Source organism: Colletes latitarsis, unplaced genomic scaffold, assembly GCF_051014445.1.
Source record: "Colletes latitarsis isolate SP2378_abdomen unplaced genomic scaffold, iyColLati1 scaffold0018, whole genome shotgun sequence".
In the NCBI taxonomy this organism is placed as follows: Eukaryota; Metazoa; Arthropoda; class Insecta; order Hymenoptera; family Colletidae; genus Colletes; species Colletes latitarsis.
This window is the reverse complement of record NW_027488369.1, coordinates 16,197,452-16,202,362: the sequence shown is the minus strand read 5'-3', so window position 1 is coordinate 16,202,362 and position 4,911 is coordinate 16,197,452.

Here is a 4,911-nt window from a genome sequence, read left to right as displayed (position 1 = left end):
ATCCTGGGTTTTTTCTGGTTTGGATCACGAAGTAGTGTGGTACCACACTGAAACAGTCCATTAAACCTGGTTTCGCTCAATATTTTAGAGGATAACGCATGTTAGGTCTAGGTTAGGACTGGGATTAGCTCTCATCAGGCTCATTCATTCGCATATTTCTCATACTTCATGGCTAGATCCTGGGCTTTTTCTGGATTGCATCACGTAGTAGTGTAGTACCACACTGAAACAGTCCATTAAACCTGGTTTGGATCAATATTTTAGAGGATAAAGCATGTTAGGTCTAGGTTAGGCCTGGGATTTTCACTCATCAGACTCATACTTTCGCATTCTTCACATACTTGTTGAACGGATCCTGGGTTCTTTCTGGTTTGGATCACGTAGTAATGTGGGACCACACTGAAACAGTCAATTAAACCTGGTTTCGATCAATATTTTAGAGAATAATTCATGTTAGGTCTAGGTTAGGTCTGGGATTTTCACTCATCAGACTCATACTTTCGCAGTCTTTACATACTTGTTGAACGGATCCTGGGTTTTTTCTGGTTTGGATCACGTAGTAATGTGGTGCCAGACTAAAACAGTCGATTAAACCTGGTTTCGATCAATATCTTAGAGGACAACGCAAGTTAGGTCTGGGATATGCCTGGGATTTGCCCTCATCAGGCTCATACTTTCGCGTTTTTCACATACTTGTTGAACAGATCCTGGGTTTTTTCTGGTTTGGATCACGTAGTAGTGTGGTACCACGCTGAAACAGTCCATTAAACCTGGTTTGGAACAATATTTTAGAGGATAACGCATGTTAGGTCTAGGTTAGGCCTGGGATTTTCACTCATCAGACTCATACTTTCGCAGTCTTTACATACTTGTTGAACGGATCCTGGGTTATTTCTGGTTTGGATCACGTAGTAATGTGGGACCACACTGAAACAGTCAATTAAACCTGGTTTCGATCAATATTTTGGAGGATAACGCAAGTTAGGTCTAGGTTAGGCCTGGGATTTTCACTCATCAGACTCATACTTTCGCATTCTTCACATACTTGTTGAACGGATCCTGGGTTTTTTCTGGTTTGGATCACGTAGTAATGTGGTACCACACTGAAACAGTCGATTAAACCTAGTTTCGATCAATATTTTAGAGGATAAGGCAAGTTAGGTCTGGGATAGGTCTGGGATTTGACCTCATCAGACTCATACTTTCGCAGTCTTTACATACTTGTTGAACGGATCCTGGGTTTTTTCTGGTTTGGATCACGTAGTAATGTGGTGCCAGACTAAAACAGTCGATTAAACCTGGTTTCGATCAATATCTTAGAGGACAACGCAAGTTAGGTCTGGGATATATCTGGGATTTGCCCTCATCAGGCTCATACTTTCGCGTTTTTCAAATACTTGTTGAACAGATCCTGGGTTTTTTCTGGTTTGGATCAAGTAGTAGTGTGGTACCACGCTGAAACAGTCCATTAAACCTGGTTTCGCTCAATATTTTAGAGGATAACGCATGTTAGGTCTAGGTTAGGTCTGGGTTTTGCTCTCATCAGGCTCATTCTTTCGCATATTTCTCATACTTGATGGCTAGATCCTGGGCTTTTTCTGGATTGCATCACGTAGTAGTGTAGTACCACACTGAAACAGCCCACTAAACCTGGTTTCGATCAATATTTTAGAGGATAACGCAAGTTAGGTCTGGGATAGGTCTGGGATTTGACCTCATCAGACTCATACTTTCGCACCCTTCACATACTCGTTGAACAGATCCTGGGTTATTTTCTAGTTTGGATCACATAGTAATGTGGTACCACACTGAAACAGTCGATTAAACCAGGTTTCGATCAATATTTTTGAGGCTAACGCATGTTAGGTCTAGGTTAGGCCTGGGATTTTCACTCATCAGACTCATACTTTCGCATTCTTCACATACTTGTTGAACGGATCCTGGGTTTTTTCTGGTTTGGATCACGTAGTAATGTGGTACCACACCGAAACGGTCAATTGAACCTGGTTTCGATCAATATTTTAGAGGATAACGCAAGTTAGGTCTGGGATAGGTCTGGGATTTGACCTCATCAGACTCATACTTTCGCATTCTTCACATACTTGTTGAACGGATCCTGGGTTTTTTCTGGTTTGGATCACGTAGTAATGTGGGACCACACTGAAACAGTCAATTAAACCTGGTTTCGATCAATATTTTAGAGAATAATTCATGTTAGGTCAGGGTTAGGTCTGGTATTTACTCTCATCAGGCTCATTCTTTCGCATATTTCTCATACTTCATGGCTAGATGCTGGGCTGTTTCTGGATTGTATCACGTAGTAATGTGGTACCACGCTGAGACAGTCAATTAAACCTGGATTCGATCGATATTTTAGAGGATAACGCAAGTTAGGTCTGGGATAGGTCTAAGATTTGCCCTCATCAGGCTCACAGTTTCGCGTTTTTCACGTACTTGTTGAACAGATCCTGGGTTTTTTCTGGTTTGGATCACGAAGTAGTGTGGTACCACACTGAAACAGTTCATTAAACCTGGTTTCGCTCAATATTTTAGAGGATAACGCATGTTAGGTCTAGGTTAGGTCTGGGATTTGCTCTCATCAGGCTCATTCTTTCGCATATTTCTCATACTTGATGGCTAGATCCTGGGCTTTTTCTGGATTGCATCACGTAGTAGTGTAGTACCACACTGAAACAGACAATGAAACCTGGCTTCCATCAATATTTTAGAGGACATCGCATGTTAGGTCTAGGTAAGGCCTGAGATTCTCACTGATCGGACTCATACTTTCGCATTTTTCACAAACTTGTTGAACGGATCCTGGGTTTTTTCTGGTTTGGATCACGTAGTAATGTGGTACCACACTGAAACGGTCAATTAAACCTGGTTTCGATCAATATTTTAGAGAATAATTCATGTTAGGTCAAGGTTAGGTCAGGGATTTGCTCTCATCAGGCTCATTCTTTCGCATATTTCTCATACTTCATGGCTAGATCCTGGGCTGTTTCTGGATTGTATCACGTAGTAATGTGGTACCACGCTGAAACAGTCAATTAAACCTGGTTTCGCTCAATATTTTAGAGGATAGCGCATGTTAGGTCTAGGTTAGGTCAGGGATTTGCTCTCATCAGGCTCATTGTTTCGCATATTTCTCATACTTGATGGCTAGATCCTGGGCTTTTTCTGGATTGCATCACGTAGTAATGTAGTACCACACTGAAACAGTCAAAGAAACCTGGTTTCTATCAATATTTTAGAGGACAACGCATGTTAGGTCTAGGTTAGCCCTGGGAATTACACTCATCAGACTCATACTTTCGCATTCTTCACATACTTGTTGAACTGATCCCGGGGTTTTTTCTGGTTTGGATCACGTAGTAATGTGGTACCACACTGAAACAGTCGATTAAACCTGGTTTCGATCAATATTTTAGAGGATAACGCATGTTAGGTCTATGTTAGCCCTGGGATTCTCACTCATCAGACTCATACTTTCGCATTCTTCACATACTTGTTGAACGGATCCTTGGTTTTTTCTGGTTTGGATCACGTAGTAATGTGGTACCACACTGAAACAGTCGATTAAACCTGGTTTCGATCACTATTTTAGAGGATAACGCATGTTAGGTCTATGTTAGCCCTGGGATTCTCACTCATCAGACTCATACTTTCGCATTCTTCACATACTTGTTGAACGGATCCTTGGTTTTTTCTGGTTTGGATCACGTAGTAATGTGGTACCACACTGAAACAGTCGATTAAACCTGGTTTCGATCACTATTTTAGAGGATAACGCATGTTAGGTCTATGTTAGCCCTGGGATTCTCACTCATCAGACTCATACTTTCGCATTCTTCACATACTTGTTGAACTGATCCTGGGTTTTTTCTGGTTTGGATCACGTAGTATTGTGGTACCACACTGAAACAGTCAATGAAACCTGGTTTCCATCAATATTTTAGAGTACAGCGCATGTTAGGTCTAGGTTAGGCCTGGGATTTTCACTCATCAGACTCATACTTTCGCATTCTTCACATACTTGTTGAACGGATCCTGGGTTTTTTCTGGTTTGGATCACGTAGTAATGTGGTACCACACTGAAGCAGTCAATGAAACCTGGTTTCCATCAATATTTTAGAGTACAGCGCATGTTAGGTCTATGTTAGCCCTGGGATTCTCACTCATCGGACTCATACTTTCGCATTCTTCACATACTTGTTGAACTGATCCCGGGGTTTTTTCTGGTTTGGATCACGTAGTAATGTGGTACCACACTGAAACAGTCGATTAAACCTGGTTTCGATCAATATTTTAGAGGATAACGCATGTTAGGTCTATGTTAGCCCTGGGATTCTCACTCATCAGACTCATACTTTCGCATTCTTCACATACTTGTTGAACGGATCCTTGGTTTTTTCTGGTTTGGATCACGTAGTAATGTGGTACCACACTGAAACAGTCGATTAAACCTGGTTTCGATCACTATTTTAGAGGATAACGCAAGTTAGGTCTGGGATTGGGAGGGTGGTCCTGAGGGGACCCTCCTCCCGCCAGGCGGCGCCGGGTCGGACCGGTTGGGGGTAGGAGTGCCTCCCCCTACCGGTCCGACGCAAGGGGAGGCACCCTCGGCGGTCTGGTGCGGCCATGAACGCCCGGCCGCCGAGGGGTGGAAACGGGGTCGCGGGCGGTTGCGAGTTGGGGCTCGCAGCCGCCACTAAACGCGGCCCCGGGACGGATAGCGGCGGGATGGATTGGCCCCGTCCCGCCGCTATGAGGCAGTGTGTCTACTGGGGGGACCGATTGTCCCCCCAGGGGATGGGCGCGAAAGCGCGGGCACGGGGAGGATACCGGAAGAATGCTTCGAGCGATTCCCGGTATCCTCCCAAAGCGTGCCGAAGGGTCACCGTGGGG